This window comes from Anomalospiza imberbis, chromosome 35, assembly GCF_031753505.1.
Source record: "Anomalospiza imberbis isolate Cuckoo-Finch-1a 21T00152 chromosome 35, ASM3175350v1, whole genome shotgun sequence".
Lineage (NCBI taxonomy): Eukaryota > Metazoa > Chordata > Aves > Passeriformes > Viduidae > Anomalospiza > Anomalospiza imberbis.
Window position 1 is genome coordinate 626,366 of NC_089715.1, and position 21,944 is coordinate 648,309.

Below are 21,944 nucleotides of genomic sequence, written 5' to 3' on the forward strand. Positions count from 1 at the left end.
CCGCTACGTGTCCATCTGCAAACCCCTGCACTACGGGACCCTCCTGGGCAGCAGAGCTTGTGCCCACATGGCAGCAGCTGCCTGGGCCAGTGCCTTTCTCTATTCACTGCTGCACACGGCCAATACATTTTCCCTGCCCCTGTGCCATGGCAATGCCCTGGGCCAGTTCTTCTGTGAAATCCCACAGATCCTCAAGCTCTCCTGCTCCAAATCCCACCTCAGGGAACTTGGGCTCATTGCTGTTAGTGCCTGTTTGGGACTTGGCTGTTTTGTGTTCATGGTTTTCTCCTATGTGCAGATCTTCAGGGCCGTGCTGAGGATCCCCTCTGAGCAGGGACGGCACAAAGCCTTTTCCACCTGCCTCCCTCACCTGGCCGTGGTCTCCCTGTTCCTCAGCACTATTATGTTTGCTCACCTGAAGCCCCCCTCCATCTCCTCCCCATCCCTGGATCTGGCCCTGTCAGTTCTGTACTCAGTGGTGTCTCCAGCCCTGAACCCCCTCATCTACAGCCTGAGGAACCAGGAGCTCAAGGCTGCAGTGTGGAGACTAATGACTGGATGCTTTCAGGGACATTAAACTGCTGGCTAATTTCTGCAAATAATTGTAATAAAAGTCATCTTTGATACTTCTTGTTGGTTTCATTTTGGAGTTTCTTTTTATTTGTTTTTGATTTTCCATGTTGTCCAAAAGGAAAAGCCATTCCTTGTGCCATTTCTCATTTCATTTCACTCCACCTTCCCTGTGTCTACAGACTGTGTCAATGAGGGGCTGCACTCTCGGTGCCTTTAAAGGAGCTAAAGGATGTCCCAGCAAAGTTTTCTGCAGAGATGCCCTTTTGTTGCCTTCTCTGGAGCTGCAGCAGCAATGTCTGTGTGCAGAGCTGGGGCAGATCAGTGCTGGCACAGCAGCTGTGCCTAGCAGCACTTGGTGTTGCCAGTGCTGCTCCCGTGGCCCTGCCCCGCTGCCCTGGTGGCCCTGGTGTTGCTGCAGGGCCTGAGTGCTCTCGGGGCCGGGCACAGTCCTGGGGGTGGCAGTGCCGGGGCTGCAGCAGGGACAGCCCATGGGCACTGCTGGGGCAGCGCTGACGCCTCAGGCCAGGGCCTGGGGGGCTCCTTGCCCAGGCTCTCTCAAGAACACGGCCAGGCCAATGCTCAGCACAGAAAACCCCCGTGAGCAGCCCCAGGCTGGCCGTGGGCAGGCTGGGGGCAAACAGCATGGCTGGTGCTCTGCAAGGGCCCTGGGGGAGACGGGAAGGAGCAGCAGAGCAGGGGCTGATTCATCCCCAGTGCGCTGGACAGCCCAGGGCAGCGTCCCAGAGCGTCCTGATGGAGCTGCCAACAACATCCCCCCTCTGCAGCCCTGGCCTCTCCCCCAGCTCACACAGGTGCCGCATCCTTGCAGGCACAGCCACGGCAGCGCTGGCTCAGGAGCCCCTGTTTGCATTGCACACAGCAGGCGGGAGCACCCCCATGCTGCTGCTGTGGGGACATGAACCTGAGGGAGCACAAATGCCATCAGCCCCTGGGGCCAGGAAGGGCTGGGGGACGCCAGGGAAACCAGGGAATCCTTGGCTTCACCTTTGCTTTCTTTTTCCTTCCCTAGCACATATTTCTTCCTATTGCCCACCTCTGTTCCCACCCCTGCAAACAGCCCATCCCTGTTTGCCCTTTCCTCTCTGGCCCCACTCCCCATTCCAGTTCCTGACTTGGCACCATGGGAACGTCCCTTGTGGAGCAGGATCATCCCAGAAGTGCTGCAGGAATTGTCTGCAGGCTCCTGCAGTGCCTCGTGCTGCTCCCTTGCCAGAGGCAGCCCAGGCCAGGGGGGCACATCTGGGCTGCTGTGTCTGGCTGTGGGGCTGCCTGTTCTGGGCAGTGAGGAGGGGCTGCAGAGGCTCTGCACGACTGACAGGATGGGCTTTGGGGCTGTGAGGAGAAGCTGAGGGACCTGGGCTGCTGGAGCTTCTGAAGAGGAGGCCCAGGGCTCCTCCTGCAACTGCTCCAAGGGTGGTTTCCCAGGATCACAGAATCAGCAAGGCTGGAAAAGACCTTGGAGATCATGAAGTTCAACCTGTGCCCTGACACCGCCTAGTGTCCCCCGAGCCTCCTCTTCTCCAGGATAAACAACCCCAGCTCCCTCAGCTGCTCCTCACAGGACTTGTGCTCCAGACCCCTCAGCAGCCTTGTTGCCCTTCTCTGGACATGCTCCAGCCCCTCCAGGTCCTTCCTAAATTGGGGGGCCCAGAACTGGACACAGTACTCGAGGTGCTGCCCAACCAGTGCTGAGCACAGGGGAAGAATCACTGCCCTGCTCCTGCTGGCCACACCATTCCTGATCCAGGCCAGGAGCCATTGGCCTTCTTGGCCACCTGGGCACACTGCTGGCTCATGTCCAGCCTGCTGTCCATCAGTCCCTGCAGGTCCCTTTCTGCCTGGCTGCTGTCCAGACACTCTGTCCCCAGCCTGTAGCTCTGCAGGGGTTGTTGTGGCCAGAGTGCAGGACCCAGCACTTGGACTTGTTAAACCTCACCTTGTTGGATTTGATTCCTGGATCCAGCCTGTCCAGGTCCCTCTGCAGAGCCCTCCTGCCTTCCAGCAGATCAACACCCCCAGACAACTTGACATGGCTCCCAGAAAATGGTTCTATGAGGCCCCAGAGTGTCCCAATGGTGTCCATGATTCCATGAGGCCTCCCAGTGTCACAATGTCCCTTTGGTGTCACAAAGTTCCTTGGATCCTTGGGCCCTGCAGTGTCACAATGGATCCTTGGTTCCATGAGGTCTGGCAGTGCAGCAATGCTCTCCTTGGTTCCCGCTGTCTCCCACACCTCCCACTGTCAGGCTATAGAAGGACACCTGGCTGATGAAGGGAAGTGGGAGTGGGAGTGGGAGCCTACTTGAGGAGGTAAAAATAAAAATCCCTCCCAACCCCCTCTCCCAAGCCAGGTGCCACTTCAGATTTGGTATGATCCCCTGGATCTGGAGAGTCAGCCAGATGGTTTAGAAGAAAATTATCTGCCCAGTGAACCTCCCAATTATGATTCATCTGTGAGACAGATCAGCACCTCTAACATCAAAAAGGAAAGAAGGGTAATTGTGGTGGGTGACTCCCTCCTGAGGGGAACAGAGGGCCCCATATGTCGACCAGTCCCACCCCACAGAGAGGTCTGCTGCCTCCCTGGGGCCCGGGTACGGGATATCACTGACACACTGCCTGGGCTGATTCAGCCCTCTGATTATTGCCCACTGTTGATACCCCAGGCTGGCAGTGATGAGATTGAAAAGAGGAGTGTCAGGGCAATTAAAAGGGACTTTAGGGCCTTGGGTCAGGTGGTTAATAGGACAGGGGCACAGACAGTCTTTTCCTCAGTCCCTTTGGAGTCTGAGAAAAATGCTGAAAGCAATAGGAGAGCTCACATTATCAACGAGTGGCTCAAGGGTTGGTGTCATCGACAAAATTTTGGATTCTTTAATCATGGGGCAACTTTTACAGCACCTGGCCTGCTTGGACCAGACGGGCTCCATCTTTCTGTGAAGGGCAGAAGAATTTTAGCTCATGAACTGGCAGAACTTGTTGAGAGGGCTTTAAACTAGGTCTGAAGGGGGAGGGAGATGTAGCTGGTTTGTCTGGAAGCAGGCTCATGGGTGGTAAGCCTGAGTTAGGGGTGAAATCAGCTGCCCAGCTGAGGTGGGCTCAATAAAGGCCGCCCAGGAAATTTTAAGAGTTTGTGGAAGACAATTTTTAGTTGCAGCTGGTGGTTGAGCCCACCAGGGGAGGGACTATGTTAGATCTGTTGTTTGTAAATAGAGATGGGCTGGTGGGAGATGTGGTGGTTGGAGGTCACTTGGGGCACAGTGATCATGAAATTATAGAATTCTCAATATTTGGTGAAATGAGGAAGAACACCAATAAAACTCTTACATTGGACTTCTGGAGGGCAAACTTTGGCCTACTTAGGAGACTTATTCAGAGAGTTCCTTGGGAAGCAGCCCTTGAAAACAAAGGAGTTCAGGAAAGGTGGGAAGCTTCAAAACAGAGATCTCGAGGGCACAGGAAGAGACTGTCCCTCTGTGCCAAAAGACGAGTTGACAAGGCAAACATCTAGCCTGGATGGGCAAGGAGGTTTTGAAGGAACTTAGGAATAAAAAGAGGATGTATCATCTTTGGAAGGAGGGTCAGGTCTCTCAGGTAGTATTTAAGGGGCTTGCTAGGGCATGAAGGAAGAAATTAGGGAGGCCAAAGCTCAGTTTGAACTTAAAATGGCAGCTTCTGTAAAGGCTAATAAAAATGTTTTTATAAATACATCAATGGTTAAAGGAAGGGTAATATCCAAACTTTGTTCTTTATTAGATATGGAAGGGAATTTAATAACTGCAGATGAGGAGAAGGCAGAGGTGCTAAACGCCATTTTTTGCCTCAGTTTTTAGTGAGAAGATGATTTGCCTTCAGGACAACTGTCCCCCTGGGCTGGTTGATGGTGTCAAGGAGCAGAGTGGACCACTGTTATCCAAGAGGAAGCCATCAGAGAACTGCTGAGCTGCTTGGATGTTCATAAATCCATGGGACCAGATGGGATCCACCCCAGGGTGATGAGGGAGCTGGCAGATGAGCTTGTGAAGCTGCTCTCAATTGTCCTGGGCCCATGGCTCCAGCCTGTCCAGATCCCTCTGCAGAGCTTCCTGCCCTCCAGCACAGCCACACTCCCACCCAGCTTGGGCTCACCTGGGAACTGACTGAGGGTGCCCTCGATGGCTTTGTCCAGATCAGCAATAAAGAGATTTCACTGACCTGGCCCCAGTCCTGAGCCCTGGGGACACCCCTGGATGTGACTCCATTCCTCAGCTGTTCTGAGTGCCAGGGTTTGGATGAGGGAAATTGTGGGGAGGGGTTGGGGACAAAGTGCTATTGATTGTCAGCCATGAAGGGTCTTGATTTTCTCATCTATTCAGACTGCATTAGGAGGTGCTGGGGGTCAATATCAATTGGACATTGCTGATATCCATCTCTAAACAGGAAAAGAACAATTCTCTCAGCAGTGTTTTCAATATGGTATATTCACTTTGAATTCAGTTCTGAAATCTAATTAACCTCAGAAGGACTGAAAACTTCAATTATTCCCTTTTTTCTTGTCTTGGGTGTTTTGAACAAATGTTTATGAGATTTTCACACTGAATTCCTGAACTAAAGAGCTCAAGAAAGAAGAGGCCTCTGGAGTAGTAAAATTCATCAGCAACCTCCAAGGGGCTGAGGCTCCATCCCCATCAGAGCAGCAATGACCAGCAATGGGCACAGCTTTGTGGCTGCCCCAGCTCTGGGATGGGCCCTGGGCCTGGAGCAGGAGCAGCTCTGGAGGGCCCCAAGGCCGGGCTCTTGTGCTGGCCTGGGCAGATGGGATGGCAGCAGGGGCTGCAGAGCTCTCAGCACCTCAGCCCGAGGGGAGCAGGGCACCCAGGGAGCCTCCTTTGGCCTTGGCCAAGCCCCTTCCCCCATGGCTGGATCTGAGTCCTGGCTGAGCTGCAGCTGCTGCTGTGCCCTGGCCAGGGGCTGAGGCCGTGGGGCCAGTTGCCAGAGCAGCCTGGGCTGAGCAGAGCTGTGGGGCCAGAGCCGGCTGGGCTGTGCTGGGGAGAGGCCCTTGGTGCTGCACAGAGCTCAGGGCAGCTGGCAGAGCTTGCAGGGAGCTGGGCTGGGCTCAGAGAGCCTGACACAGAAACCATCAGTGTCCATCCCAGCCTGGCTGAGCGTGCAGGGCAGGACTCAGCCCAGGCCTTGTGGCAGCAAGGCTGGGCACAGACAAGGAATTGCTGAGCATGGCCTGCGCCGGCCAGGGCTGACTGTGCCAAAGGAAGAGCTCAGCTGCCCTTGGGGGCTGCAGGAACACTCAGGAGCCCAAAGAGCCTCCATGGCTGTGCTGGAGACCAAGGCTGGAGCAGGGAAATGCAGGGCTGCTGCGCCATGGGGAGGGCATTGAATTCCAGCACACACCTCAGCTCTCTGATGGTCCCGGCACCATGCTGGGCCCTGTTTCAGGCTGGAGCAGAGCAGATGTTGATGGCACAGGAGCCCTGCGGGGCTGGCAGGGACCTGCAGCTTGCAAGGTGCTCTGCTCCCCCTCAGCTCCTCTCTGAGAGATCCAATCCCAGCTCGGCACCTCAGGGCACAAGTGGCACTGCCTGTCCATGGGCACACAGCTGGTGTCTGCCTGGAAAGGGGCACAGGTGTTAATACTTGTACATTTCATATTATACAAGGACATTTTTATTATCTGCATCACTAGAGTACTTTTAAGAAACATCAATTTTCTGATGTACTGATGGCAGAAGGAGAAGAAATACTGATCTTCCTGTCTCCTTGAGTCACCAATATTCTGTTTATTCTTTCCTCTCCCTCTTCCTTTAGGTGTTTCCAGCTCTCCCGTTGAAATGGCCATTTCTAAGGACATCTCTGCACTAGACCAGGTGGATCTATGTACTTCCCGTTGCACCCAGATTTCCCCCTCCAGATGCTTTCTGGTCATTCAAATGTCTCTGAATGGACTGGTTTCATTCTTTGCACATCAGGGAGTGGCCCAATCTTTCTGAAGTTCAAATAAATATTAATTACATCTTACTATTTTTTAATCTATCATGGAATTACCTTTTCTTGTGTCTTTGTCTAAAACTGTTCCTGTACAGAAGTCCCTTGGGGATGGGGGACATGTCAGATCCTGCTGGGACATCACAGAGAGCTGAGGGAAGAACTGTGATGGTTATTAAACTGTTCAAATGTTCAACTTGTTTTTGTTGGCCGGAAACCTTTCTGTGCCTTTGAGTGTCACCATCCCTGAGCCCAAAGGACACAAACCTGATGAGTTGTGGTTCCCACTGCAGGGGCACTTGGGCCTTGGCTCTGCACAGGAGAGCTCTTCATCCACTTTCCCTCTTTTCCTCCCTCTGGCCATGGAGGGAGCTCCTGACTTCAGCCTGTGACTCCTGTGTGCAAAGAGCAAATCTGGGCAGAATCGGGACAGGGAGGATCTGGGGGGACCTTGGGATCTGTGCTGGGCACAGAAGGTGTTTTCCATTGCTCTGGGACTGTCTGCTGTGCAAAGTGGATTTAATATCCAGCAGAGGAATGACTTTTGCATTTATGGAGCTGTGCCTTCCCTTGGGTTTGTTGGCTGACAAGAAATGAACATCCCTCTGTGTCTGGAGCAGCTCCTTCTCCAAGGAAAGCAGGTGAGAGTTGGAGCCACGGAGCTGAAACCTGCAGGTGCAGCCTGGGCTGGAGGGAGCTCAGATTTGCACAAGGCTGCTCTGAGTGCCAGGGCTTGGATGGGGGAAATGGTGGGGTGGGGGTAGGGACAGAGTCTGACTGATTGTCAGCCATGAAGGGTCTTGATTTTCATATCTGTTCCAACTGCATGAGGAGGTACTCGGATTCAGTGTCAATTGGAGAGTGCACATATCAATGTGTTAACAGGAAAAAAAACCTAAACCATACATGAAAAATGGTTTCTCACTGTCTTTGTAAATAAAATACATTCACTTCAACTACACTACTGCAATCTGCCTAATTAACCACAAATGATTTGAACACTTACATTATTCCCAGAGGTTTGGCTTGTTAATCTGTTCTGAATGTTAATGAGCTCTGGGACACTGAATTGCTGAACTGAAGAGCTGAAGGTTGAAGAAGCCTCTGGAGCAGTAAAATTCAGCAGCAGCCTCCAAGTTGCTGAGGATGTCAGCAGCCCCCACTGAGGCCATCCCTGCCCAGAGACCGTGGGGGAATGGGCAGACAAGGAGAGCGTCCCTGGGGCTGTGCCAAGCAGAACTCAGAGTCACCAGCGGCTCCAGCTGGGAAATGGAGTGTGAAATGGGGCTGTGAAAGCCCTGCCTGGGCTGTGCCAAGCAGCACACACAAGCCCTGATTCCCATCCCCCAAACAACTCTCAAGGAGACATTTAAGAGGAATTACAATTGTTTGTGTCCTCTGAGTTGGATGCACTGGAGAAATACCAACAAGAGATTCTCATGAGCTCAAAACAACAAAACAGCCTCTATTGGGAACTTTAGAAGATGAGAGAAAATTTGGCAAAAGCTCTTATACAACATTTAATCAACAAAAACACTTCTCAGAGCATTAACTTGGCCCATTCACTTTACAAGCTCTAATCCTGTTCAATTTTAAGTTAATCAAAATTCACAAGAAGACACAGAAAAAGAGAAAAATAAGATTTAGAGAAGCACACAGAGAGCTACCAGCTCCTGGATTCCAATGGTTCTCAAAAAAATAGAAATTCCAAGAGGTGGTAGGATCAAGATGTGTGCTTGCCTTGTGCTCAGCCTTAAATACCCCTTGGTGTTCCTGGGCCCTTCCCCCAGGTGGGACTTGGGGTCATTTGGTCACTCAGGAGCTGGGCTGGGGGCTCCAGAGGTGGCTGTGGAGCATTGCTGTGCTGTGCCAGGGACTGGCAGACACTGCTGGGCTGGGATAGAGGCTCTGGGGGGATTGGGGTTCCAGGGCAGGGCAGGGCTGGGGTTCCAGGGCAGGGCAAGGCTGGACCTGCCCCTTCCTCCCCACACAGGAAATGTTTCCAGCCAACAATCTCCTCCAGTCTGTCACAACAGGCAGTGTTGGAGGTGAAATCCCAATTCTGGCCATTGGCACCCGGATGAGAAGGACAGTTCTTTTCCATAGCAATGAAAGCCCCAGGTCTCAGCTCATTTCTGGTTTGATTGCCTCGATTTTGTTTGGTTTTGTTGTTGCTTTGTTTCTTTGGTATGCCTGAAGTGTCCAGTCAGGAGCAGTGACTCTTGCCAAGGAACTTTGTGGTGCTGTCACTTAATATTAAATCTGGTGTTTGCTGATCCCTTGCTGGGGATTTTTTCAGTGCTCTCAAGGCCTCGTTGGTAACAGGGTGAAGGAGCCCTGGCCCAGGCTCTGGGCCTGGGGGACACGGGGACGCTGCCGGGGGGTCCCTGTCCCCCTGTCCCACCCCCCACAGCCCCAGCCCCCGTCCCCGTGTCAGGCTCTGGGGTCGATCTCGTGGAACATCCTCTGGGAGAGGCTGCGGCACCGGGGGCGGGGGGACCCGGGGGGACAGGGGACCCCGCAGTGCACGAGCAGTGTTGGACTTCTCTGGGGGAACTGGGAGGGGGGGCTGGGGTGGAGTGACCTCCCCAGTGACCTCACACAGCCCCTGTGATGTCACAGAGCCCCTGTAATGTCACACAGCCCCCTCTGAGAGGTAACAGGCCACCTGTGATTTCATAGAGGTGTCCTGTGAGATCACAGCCTGCTCTTTGAGGTCCCAGTCTGCTCTGTGATATCACAAAATCTACCCTGTGATGTCACAGACACCCTGTGATGTCACAGCCAGCTCTATGATGTCACAGCCCCCTTTGTGATGTTATGCAGCCTTGCTGTGATGTCACAGCCTGCTCTGTGATTTCACAGTCAGCTCTGTGATGTCACAACCCACTCTGTATTGTCTCAGCCTTCTCTGTGACATCACACAGCTGCTCTGTGATGTCACAGAGCCCTTTTCTATGATGGCAGAGTCTTCTCTGTGTCCTCACAGCCCGTTCTGTGATGTCACACAGCCAGCCTGTAATGTCACAGCCGACTTTGTGACATCACAACCTCCTCTGTGATGTCACAGCCTGCTCTGTGATGGCAGAACTCACTTAACATGTCACACAGCACCTCTGTGGTCACACAGACCCACCCTGTGATGTCACAACACCTTCAGTGATGGAACACAGCCACCCTATAATGTCACAGCACACTCTTTGACCTCACAGCTTGCTCTGCTCTGTGATGTCATACAGGCATGCTGTGATGTCACAGCCTGCTATGTGAGGTCACATAATAAACCAGGGATGTCACAGCCAACTATATGATGTCACAACCTGGTCTGTGATGTCACACAATCACAGAATTGCTGGGTTGGAAGAGACCTTCAAGATCATCAAGTCCAACCCATGCCCTAACACCACCTCAGCTAAACCATGGCACTGAGTACCACATCCAGTCTTTTTTTAAACACATCCCAGGATGGCGACTCCACCACCTCCATGGACAGACAATTCCAGTACTTTATCACCCTTTCCATAAAATACTTTTTTCCTAATATCCAACCTAAATTTCCCTTGGTGCAGCTTAAGACACTGTCCTCTGGTCCTGTCAGTTGTTGCCTGGAGAAAGAGACCGACCCCCACCTGACTGCAACCACGTTTCAGGAAGCTGTAGAGTGATAAGGTAACCTCTGAGTCTTCTCCAATCTAAACAACCCCAGCTCCCTCAGCCATTCCTCACAGGACTTGTGTTCCAAGCCTCTCACCAGCCTTGTTGCCCTTCTCTGGACACACTCCAGGTCCTCCATGTCCCTCTTAAATTGGGGGCACAGAACAGGACACATTACTCGAGGAATAGTGCAGGTACAGGGGAGGAATGCCAAGTACACCAGTACAGGAGAATGACCTCCCTGGTCCCGCTGATTCCATTCCTGGTCCAGCCCAGGAGCCATTGGCCTTCTTGGCCACCTGGGCACACTGCTGGAGAGTGATAAGGTCACCTCTGAGTCTTCTCCTTCTTGGCCACCTGGGCACACTGCTGGCTCATGTCCAGCCTGCTGTCGACCAGTGCCCCCAGGTCCTTTTCTGCCTGTGCACTGTCCAGCCACACCGTCCCCTTCCTATAGCATTGCAGGAGGTTATTTTGGCCAAAATGCAGGACTGGGCACTTGGACTGGTTAAACTTCATCTTACTGGAAACCATTCCGGGTGTTCCTGCAGAGCCCTCCTACCTTCCAACAGATGGACACACGCTCCCAGCTCAGTGTCATCTGCAGATTTACTAATGAAAGCCTCAATCCCCTCATCCATGTGGTCAATAAAAATATTGAACAGAGCTGGCCCAGCACAGAGCCCTGAGGAACAGCACTGGTGACTGTCCCCAGCTGGATGCAGCACCGCTCACCACCACTCTCTGGGCCGGCCATCCAGCCAGTTCTGAACCCAGCACAGAGTGCTCCTGTCCCAGCCGTGGGCTGCAGCTTTTCCAGGAGTGTGCTGTGGGAGACAGTGCCAAAGGCCTTGCTGGAGTCCAAATAGACAACATCCACAGCCTGTCCTGCATCCACCAGGAGGGTCACCTGGTCATAGAAGGAGACCAGGTTGGTCGAACACGACCTAGCCCTCCTAAACCCCTGCTGGCTGGGTCTGACACCCTGGCCATCTGTCACGGTCTGCGTGTGCCGGGTGTCGTGATGGTTCTTTTCACGGATCCCAAAAGTGCAAAAAGGCAAACAACAAGGGACAATCAGTTAATCACAGCAAATGCACCTTTACTAGGGGCCAAAACAGTAAATGCGATAGTGGAGATCAGAAATGAGATAAAAGGATAGATAAAGAGAGATAAAAGAGAGTGGTTGGAATAGCTACCAACACAGGCGTGATCCTCACAGTTAATAGTCCACAGAGGAGAGAGAGGGGAACATGCAGGATGAGAGTCTATTGTGATTGCTGCCGAGGAACAGGTGAGTCCACTGAAACCACTGAAGCAGGACAAACACAATGAAGAATAAGTCCATTGGAATTACTGAAGAAGAACAGGTCGTGTCATTAGTGGTTTCCCCACTCCCTGTGGTAGGGGTCTCAGTCTCAGTTCTTGGGAGGAGGGTTTTTGATCTCTGTCCGTCACAGTGGTAACGGGGCAGATGAGAGGTCTTCAGTGAGAGACCACTAGGGTCACCCCAGAAGTTCATTCAGCTTCAGGAGGAGAGTGGGCAAAGATGCAGTAGGCCGTTCCTTGCTGGGTTCATGCCAGGTCCTTGCCGATTCCTTGCCAAGTTTTTGCCAACTCCTTGCCAAGTCCTTGCCAGCCTTGTTCGGAACAGCTAACGTAACGGTGCAGCGACTGCACCCACACTGCTGCTCTCTCCAAGCCAGTACTGCAGGGGGGGAAGGGGTTTCTCCTTGTGGCAATCGGTAGGCAAAAGTGGGGGCTTCAGACGGCCTCTTACACTTGGTCTGAATAAATCCTGTTCACCATCCCATATTGGGGAATGATTGATTCTAGAAGTGTTTTACTCACAACATTGGCATTGGCTTTAACCGCGGGTACCGCCTCTACCCAATGAGTCAGGTCACCTACTATCACTAGTAGAAACTTCCACCGTTGTACCTGAGGAAGCTCAGTAAAGTCTACTTGGATGTTTTGAAAGGGCTGTAAGGCTAGTTCTCGCCCTCCCCTGGTGTTTTCCTCATGACCTTCTCATTTACTTGTTGGGATATCACACACCTTTCAATTACCTGCTTAGCTATCCCAAAAATTCCTATGCAGCCCCAGTCCCTTAGAAATTGAGCACTTAGCGCTCGTGTTCCCAGTGTGTTGTTCCATGTATGCCTTCTAGCATTTTCCTGGCAAGGGGTTTATTCAACATTTGCCTCCCATCTGCTAATCTCCACTTCCCTTTGTTATCTTTCTTGGCTCCTGTTTTGAGGAATTCTTTCTCTTCTGTCTCACTGAATACAGGGACTTCTTCCATTTCTCTTATGGGGGTTAATGCTGTCATTAGTTTTCCTGTCCCTGATTCGGCTGAATTCTTAGCATCTAAATCTGCTAAATGGTTCCCTCGTGCTTCTTGAGTCACTCCTTTTTTATGTCCTTTAGCATATACTGCTGCCACTTCTTCTGGTAATTGTAAGGTTTCTAACACTTCTAAAAGAAGTTTTTAGTTCCTTTCCCCTTGAATTTAAAAGCCCACTCTCTTCCCAAATTTTTCCAAAGGAATGCACTACTCCAAAAGCATATTTTGAGTCTGTATATATTGTTTCTCTTTTCTGTGTGAGTATCTCCAGAGCTCACTTTAGGTCATACAACTCACATGCTTGGGCTGACCAGTTGGAAGGTAACTTTCCTTTTTCTAGGGCCACTAACTCTTCATCTGCTATAGCCCACCCCAATACCCTGTGCCCTGGATTACCCGTGAAAATCCATCGATGTACAATCGTTTTCCACCTTGGAGTGGTTGATCTGTTAGGTCCTCTCTTACTTTAGTTTGATAGTTTATAACTTCTAGGCAATTATATATTAATTCTGGTCCTCTCTTACTTTAGTTTGATAGTTTATAACCTCTAGGCAATTATATATTAATTCCTCACCTGGTTTTCCATCTAAAGCTGGGCAGGGTTGAGTTGGTTACTCACATCTAGCTCTAAACCATTATCTATTAAGATGGCTACATATTTTAGTACTTGGGAATCAGTGAGCCATTTCTCAGCCTTTTAGCTGAGGATACTCCTTACTGAGTGTGGGATATATATTTTCAATTTTCCCCCAGAGGTTAATTTTTTGCTTTCTTCTACGAGTGGGGCGCTCGCTGCCACCGCCTGAATGCAGATTGGCCACCCCCAGCTGACAGGGTCTTGCAGTTTTGATAAACAGGCCACTGGTTTCCTGAATCCTCCCCGGTCCTGGGCTAACCCTCCATGTGCTGCCCCTTTTTCTATATCCACAAACAGATAGAAGGGTTTGTCTAAGGCAGGAAGACTCAGTGCTGCTGCACTGACTAATTTTTGCTTTAAAGCTTCAAAATTTGCTTGTCGTCTTCTTCCCACCTAATCTCTTCTTCTACTGACTTTTCAAACAAGAACCTGAAGGCCTGAGTGTATCCTTCAATCCATAGCCTGCAATATCCCAACAGGCCTAAAAACCTTCTGACTTCTCTCTTAGTTTTTGGCCATGGGAGTGAGGCTATCCTTGCAATTCTCTCAGGGTTCAGCTGCTGGCTCCCTTGACAAATCACACGTCCCAGGCATTTTACTTCCCTCTCTGCAAACTGGAGTTTCCCTTTTGATACTCAAAGTCCTTGGTCCCCCAGAAAATTAAATAATGCTATGGTGGATTCTCAAACTTCATTTTCTTCCTGTCCTGAGAGAAACAAATCATCTCCATACTGGATGAGCTTTATCTCAGGTTTGATGGAGAAGAGTTTTAGTACTTCTCCCAAGCCTTGACCAAATCGGTTTGGGGATTTGGAAAACCCTTGTGGTAACCTGGTCCACCGAAGCTGTTGCTTTCTCCCTGAATCGGGGTCCTCCCACTCAAAGGCAAATATATCCCTGCTTTCTCCTGCCAGTGGACATGCCCAAAAAGCATCTTTTAGGTCTATCACACTAAACCACTGCTGTGCTGGGGGGATATTGCTCAGTAGTGTACAGGGCTTAGGCACTACTGGGTACCGATTCACTGTTCTTTGGTTTGCTTCTCTTAAATCTTGGACAAGCCTGTAAGTCCCATCTGACTTCTTTATTGGTAACATGGGTGTATTTTGGGGGACATACATGGCTCTAAGGTCCCCTCCTCAAGTAGGTCCTGGATCCCTGGCTGCAGTCCTTGTCTCCCTTCCAGGGAGAGTGGGTATTGTCATACCTGAACTGGATGGTTCTCATTAACTGTTTTTATTACTATAGGTTTCATGTTCAATTTACCTCGATTTTTCAGTTTTGTCCACACCACCTCATGAATTTTGTCCTCATTCTCTTCCGTTAATTTTAATACCTTAACCACCATTTTTCCTTCCTCTGGGAGTACTCCAATGTCTAACTGCACCTGTAAATCCCGCCCTAAAAGTTTGCACCCTGCTTCTGGAAATAATAGGACATCCCCTGTTGAGGATTTTTTGCAGGACAATGGACACATTCAGCAGATGCACAATCCAGCCTTCTGGTAACAAAGTAGCCAGTTCAAGAAACGGGGTCAGTGAATCCTTGATGACAGGAAAAGAAGAAGAAGTCATAGGAGTCGGCAAAGTTGTCAGCAAAATAAAAAAGAGAGCTCAGGGTGGGCCAGACAACCAAAGCAAGACGCGTCAAGAATCGGGTGATCCAACCAGCATTTAATTTTAGACACATAAACAGCTAGGATTAACCAATCATGTATTAGCTAGAGGCTCGTGCACAGCAGAACTTATTATAAATACAGGCCTCTGTACAATAAAATTGGTTTCACTTGATCATATTGATCATGGCGAGATGTCCCATTTGTGATTCTCTGCACCACAATTCCTATCTCAGACCCCAGGTCTAATGGTGCATGGCGATGCACAGCATCCCTTAGACACTCTAGAAACTCAGATGGAGTCTGGGAAGGCCCCTGCTTAACAGAATACAGGACAGACCAATTTTTGGTCTTTGGGATAGCTCTCTCCACTCCCAGTGCTATCCAATCTTGATAATCTGCTAATTTCTGTAACTCTGCCAATATATTTGGATGCCATTTAGGGTCCCTTGGGAGAGGGAAAAATTCTCTTACATCCAATCACCGGCTTTTACAGTTATCCTCGGCCAAAGCCCCTTCTCAGGATCAGCTGCTTTTCTGTTTCAGTGAAAGTATCCAGTAATAACTGGGTGTCTCTCCAATCTGGGTTGTGTTGTTTGATAACATATTGTAAATGCTTCGCAATAAGTATCAGGTCGCTGTGGTAATTTTAGCAATCCTTTCCCATGCCTCTAGATCAGGGGTGGAGAATGGTACTTTAACCATCAGTCTCCCTCCTTCCGGTCCCACTGCCTCTCGCAGAGCGGCCTGTAACACTGCTTGTCTCCTGGTTCTGGACTAAACCGGACTGCCAGGAGGGGAGTGGGTTTGAGCGGATGTCCCTTCCAAGCCTAAGTCCTATTTTTTTGGAAAGTCCACCTCATCCTCATCCTCATCCTCCCGTCTCCTAGGAGGCACTTTCAGCAAATCTATTGTATCTTGTTCTTGAGCTGCAGCACTGTAGACCTTATCTGATTTGGTACATGGCTACCTATGCTGCATGCTGAGCAACATTGCTTAATTTGCCCTCTATTTCCTTTGTTTTCCTTCTCAAGGGCTAACACCAGTGGGTCTGAGGGAGTGCTGAGCCCACAGTCCCTCTCCCATTCCAGATGATTTCGTAAGGTGAGAAACATACCAGCAGAAGAGACCTCATCCTACTTCCTTCCTGTCTTAAAAACAGCATCAACTGCAACAAGGTATTACAATCTAAAGTTCCTGCCTGTGGCCACTTGGTTCAGTCTTCCAGCCTGTATAATGGCCACTCCGCATGCAGCATTGGATTAAATCTTTCTTGTTCTCCAATCCCACCTTACTGGTGACTTCTTTCCAGTGGGTTCAGATACATCCCAAAGGGCTAGCTCGGGGAACTTCTTTGCTCTGGTGAGTTCCCATTATCTCCTTCTCCTTCTCACTTCCACCCAAAACTCTCTTCACAAAGCCTCACAGTCCTTTCCCAATTCTCCTCCCACGTGCAACCCCAGGTTACAGGTACCAGATGTGATTTTCCACACACAAGCTTTAAAATCTGAGGTTCAAAATCAGCTTGATTAGGAAACCTCTGTCCACACTCAGAGCATGTGCCCCGCCGCCTGCGGAACAGCGGTACCAACGCCTCTCACAAACTCCGCACTGCAATAGTGCCCATGGAGGGTGCCAGTCTCTCAAGGTGCCCAAGGCTCCCAAGAACTGCCCGCAAAGGCAGGCTATTCCACTTACTCCTTCGTGAATTTCTAAATTCTCCACAGCAGGCTGCTTCCCATCTAGAGAAACTACATTACCAGCTTGTCACTGCTGAGGCGGTTGCGATACAAAGTAGAGGCATTAAGCAGTCTTAGATGGCAACTCTTTATTATCGAAGATGGTTGACTTTTTATACACTTCTAATTGTTTATACTTCTTCTAATTTAACTATTGGCTACAGTAAATTAACATAACACTATGAGTGAAAAGTAACAGTGACTTTAATTGACTTTTAAAAAATGCTTTGTTTAGTTACAAAGTTTCCTCTTTATCTTTCTTCAATTCCTCTCTTCTCTTAGTCTCCTCAATAACAACCTTAAAAAAACTCCTTATCAACTTCTTACTTCTCAACTTCTTTGCGCTTCTTTAGCTAACAGACCCGCTGTTAGCAACTTCCACACCAGCTGAGGTCCAGTAAAGCCCCTCTAAATAAACCCATTCATCCCCTTTATCTATCCAGTGATTTACTGGATTCAGAAACTCCCAGGGGTCAAGCCCAAACCACTGAGGCAGTGGAATCCTCTCAGTTCATCTAGCCACGGCCCTGGCTGTGTAAGGCATGCTACGTGGACACGAGACAGCCAGTCCTGTCCCACTGGGTCCCAGCAGTGCCTCACAGCAGTCCTGCATCCATGTCAGGATGCTGGCCAAGAGAGGTCCTGGAAGCTGAGGCAGCTGATTTTAAGCTTGTGCAGGTGCCTACAGGCCAAGGCCAACGGTGTTCCCTCAGGATACAGCAGTCCTGAGGGGTCTCCCTCATTCAAACAAATCGGCAGACAAATGCATTGTCAGCCAAAAGCCCTTTTATTGACCTGGCAGGAGGGCAGGGGTCTGCACCCCACTAAAGTGTTTCTCTGCCACATATAAATTTCAGTGGGTTGATGTAGGAGTTGTATCAAAATCACCATCCATCTTTATACTGCTGAGGTGATTCCATAGGCAGGCAGTTGGAAATACATTGTGTCAGATTCCCATACTTGAAGCTGATATCCAGGCCCTGGCCAGGAGCGGTCTCCATGCCCCAAAGCAGCACAAAGTCTTCCTCAGGGCTTCCCTGCACAGGGCTGATTCCACACTTGCCCTTAGTTCTTCTGGTAGACTGTGTCTAAAGCTTTTTGTCAGGTCACTCTCATGTCAAGTTAGGCCTGCCAGGTTTTTCTTATGCTAACTGGTGCTAAGTACTTAGGTATGTCTGTGCTAATTACTTGTTTACTCATGTGAATTGCTTGTGCTTACTTATGTCAAACCAAGGCCTTGTTCCATCCCCAAAGGTGCCTGAGGCCACCCGCTCCTTGTGGCACCAGTTGCTTTCCTGTGGGATGTTCTCCCTCCCCGAGGGTAAAGAGGGAGCTGCAGAAAGAGCTTGCCAGGCTGCTCTCCATCCTTTCCCAGCACTCCTGGTGAAGTGGAGAAGTCCGAGCTGAGCGCAAAGGTGCAAATGGAGCAGCCGTGCACAGGAAGGCTCGGTGGGAAGGATGATCCAGGATCCATAGGCCTGGCAGCCTGAGCGTGCTCCAGGGGAAGGCCTTGGAGCAGATCCTCCTGAGTGCCATCCCACGGCACCTGCAGGGAACCAGGGCGTCTGCTGGAGGGTGGGAAAGCTCTGCGGAGGGACGGGGACAGCTGGGGCTCCTGGCGGGGTGTTGAGGGCTTCTGTGCGGGAGTTTGTGGGGCTTGGTGCTGGTGGGGTGTCGGAGAAGGAGTTGTCTGGAAGGTGAGAGGTCTAGGCTGGAATTTGAGTCAGTTTGAAGGCAGCATCTGTGCTTTGGCACAGCTTTGGTTACGAAGGCCAGAAGGAATATCTGTGACTTTTCCTCTTCATGGTGCTGATTCTCCTGCAGGGAACAAGAGGGCAGAGCTGTACTTTACTGGCCACTCAGATCTCTGTACCTGGGGCAGGATTAGCCCTTTTGCCATCTACTCAATTCTTTGAGCTACTTTTCTACCACTGAGTGGACTTTGATTTATTGAGAGCTTTTATTTCTTAAGAGAATTAGTATATGATCATCCATTCATAGAAAACCAAAGAATGGCCCTTGTTTTTTCCCTTTTTTGTGTAGTGCTCTGTTCTGTAAAGTGACCCTCAGTGGATGAGGTTAAGGCAAATGAGTTGCTGCTTTGAGATGGGAAGCAAAATTCCAACTCTTCACCTCCTCAGGCTATCCCTATTCATTTGGGAAGTTTGCAACTTCTTGGAACTACTTGAGTTGAGCAATGGGAAGTAAAGCTTTCCTGAATTGAGGATTCTTACTTGCCAGATTCTTGTGTGCCTTCACCGCTGAGGTGGTTTTGTTCTGAAGGCAATAATTTCAATGAGAAAATAATTTCAGCATGGAGTAAGAGCTTCTGACAGAGAACAAGTGTTGCCAGCAGTTGCTCCAGGTGCTCCTGCCTACAGCCCCTGTAGGACAGAGCACAGCCCCCAGTGCACGTGGGCTTTGACTCCCTCTGGCACAGGAGCCCCCCACGGGCACAGGTCTCTGGGGCAGGAGACGGGCACCGGTGCTGCCAGGGCTCGGGGGGTGGCAGGTCTGCTTGGGCGGGGACTGTGCCACACCTGCTGATGTCAGCGCTCCCCGGGCCCCAGGGGTCAGGGCAGCATTCGTGCCCTGGCCCACACATTCCTTGTCTGTGTCACACCCGCGGGTTCAGGATAGCCACCAGCCGGGACGTGTCCCAAGGAGGCCGTGCCAGTTTCTGTGAAGGCCCCGTGCCCTTCCCAGCACGGCTGCGTCGGCAGCCCTGGGGGCTCCTTCTGCTGCCCTGAGCCCGCAGAGCAGGGCAGCGTTTGCTGATGGTTTGAGCCGTTCCTAAAGATCCTGTCGGGCTGTCTTAGACACTTGGGGTGAGGGATTCCTTCCAACCTGATCCACTTTGGGTGGGCTGGGGGCGGCCCCAGGGCAGGGGGCAGTGTGTGCAGGGTTCCTTTGTGACACAGTGCAGCACGGTCACCGTGGCATGGAACGGGACAACGTGTCCAAGGGCCCTTTGTGACACGGGGTGACATAGGAGCTGGCGGTGACAAGACCACGCCACAGTGCTCGGAGCACGCGATGGGACAGGACGGGACAGAGCGGTGCCGTGAGGAGCCCCCGCACAGCGCACTCGTTTGTGTCTGACCTGGAGCTTTCTCAAGGCGTTACTCCTGCAGGTGACCTCGTGGCCAGACCAGAGGGCTTGGTGATCTCTGGCCTTCCCGAGGCTTCTCTTCTGCAGGTGCCCTCCAGGGCAGACCGTGGCATTTCCTTAGCACGGTTCTTGATGAGGAGTCTCCTGTTCTTGTGGCTGGAGCCCCAAGACCAGAGTGCAGGACTTGCTGTCCTGTAGCCTTGCCAAGACTTCACTCTGCAGCACTTGCTGACTCGGAGCTTTTCCGAGCCACCTTCTCCTGCAAGCAGCCATGAATCCAGGCAGTGTCGTAGAGCACAGGCCTGCGAGCGTGCCCAAGCTGGCCTGGGGGAAGGAGGAGAAAGAAGGCCCTGGGACTGCCCCAGCACAGCAGCCTGAAGAGGTGCAGCAGTTCCAGCCACTGCAGAAGGGTGAGTGCCAGAGCTGGGCCGCAGGGCCGGTGCCTGCAGACAGCTTGGCCCCATCCCATCCCATCCCATCCCATCCCATCCCATCCCATCCCATCCCATCCCCTGGGCACTTGCCCATGGACAGGACGGAATAGGGGCCAGGGCAGACACCCCACAGCCGTGCTCCATGCCCTGGGGCATCCCAGGGCTGTCCCTGCCTGGGGAGCGCAGGGCTGGGCTGTGTTCTCCGGCCTCTCCCGCAGCCCCTCAGCTCAGGCTGTGCTCGCTCTTTGCCAGATTCAGCCGTGCACCGCACACAAGAGCAGGATCCCGCCCGTGGCCTCTTCCACAGAACAGCGCAGGTACCTGCAGCCATCTCCAGCTGGGCTGGGCCTGCTGTCACCGCTCAGCCGAGCACCGCGCTTGGAGCATTCCGTGGAACATCCCTGGCTTCCTGCCCTTCTCCTACAGCTGGTTTGCAAAGTCATCAAAAGGATTCGGGAAGAAGAGACCAGCACCATGGGCACAGGGCTCAGAGCATATTCGCACATCTTCAAAACCAAGACCTGTTCTGCCCTGCTGGATATGCTCGTAGAGGACGGGTTTTCCAATCCAAAGCAAGTAAGCAGCCTGTGGCCAGGATTTCATCCTCCCAGGAATTGCTTGGCCTCCCAAGCCATGCCTGATGGTCACTGGAAGCCTTTGAGGCCATGGCAGTGTGGTGGCAAGGGAAGCACTTCTCTGGGGAAGCTGGGGACATTCCTCCCTCTGGCAGCTTTCCAAGTCTCCCCGTGCCTTCTCCAGGAGCCTGCCATGGTGAGGTACATCCACCAGTGGCTCATGGCCAGTCAGTTTGCTGAGCACAGGCTGAACAGGGCCCTGCTGGATCTCACCAACGAACAGCGTGCTGATGTAGTAATGTGTCCTGGTTTTGGGCAAATTTGGGAGAAAACCTTCAGAAGGAGCCCCCAGAAAGCAAACCCCCCACGAGTCCTCCCCCACCTGGTTCAGGAAGAATTTCCTCAGAGAGTAGTGGAAACAACCTGTTTATTGAGCAGGCAAAGCACTCCCCAGCACAACAAATGAACAACACCAGATGACAAAAAGTCTTTCTACGCTCTGAAGAAGTGACAAATTCAGAAAGTCTCTCCTGGGAGTGGTTGCCCAGTTATCGGTCTCTGGCACTGGGGGTGGCTGCTGCAGGTCACAAAATGCTGGCTCTTGGTGTGTCTTGGTGTTTCCCAGGTCCCAGTCCTGAGCAGGTTCAAATGGTATTCAGGAAAGGGAAAGAAAAAAAACAGTCCAGGGAAAAAATTGGATTGCCTAGCTAAACTAACTAATAAGCAAAAGCAAGGGCAAAAGCAAAAAGCAGGAGCAAGAGCAAAGCGAAAGCAAGCAAGCCAGCAAGCAAGCAAGAAAGCCAGCAAGCCCTAGCCTCTCCTAGACACAGACTTTGGGGAGAGGTGAGCTGGCTGATAACAAGACAAAAAAACATTCACTTTTTGGAGCCAGTCCTGAAGGCACAGAACATAACATCAAGCATAAACAGAACACACGATTGGGGATGCAAGCACCATAACATCACCCTAGGACATTCCACCCCTTATCTCAGAATCGTCAACATACTACCAAACGTCATGTAAAAACTTCATCAGGTAAAAACTTCCATCTTTCACTTACTCAGACACATTTCCTTCCATCTCTCTTGCTCAAACCTTTGACACACATTTCCTTCTATATCACTTGCACAAACCTTCGACACTTACACATTTCCTTTTGTCTCATGTCGGTGTGGTTTAATGTACAGACAGTGGCAGTAACATCCAACAAACAGTGATATTTGCATACGAGATCTCCCTGAGGTACACATCGTGTTCT

General features: G+C 51.2%; 2 pseudogenes; one reads left to right on the forward strand and one right to left on the reverse strand.

Annotated features, from left to right (window-relative positions):
* LOC137464036 (zinc finger protein 208-like) overlaps positions 1-21,944 on the reverse strand; it is a 1,110,012-nt pseudogene that overhangs the window by 431,001 nt on the left and 657,067 nt on the right.
* LOC137464035 (zinc finger protein 850-like) overlaps positions 1-21,944 on the forward strand; it is a 1,110,255-nt pseudogene that overhangs the window by 422,582 nt on the left and 665,729 nt on the right.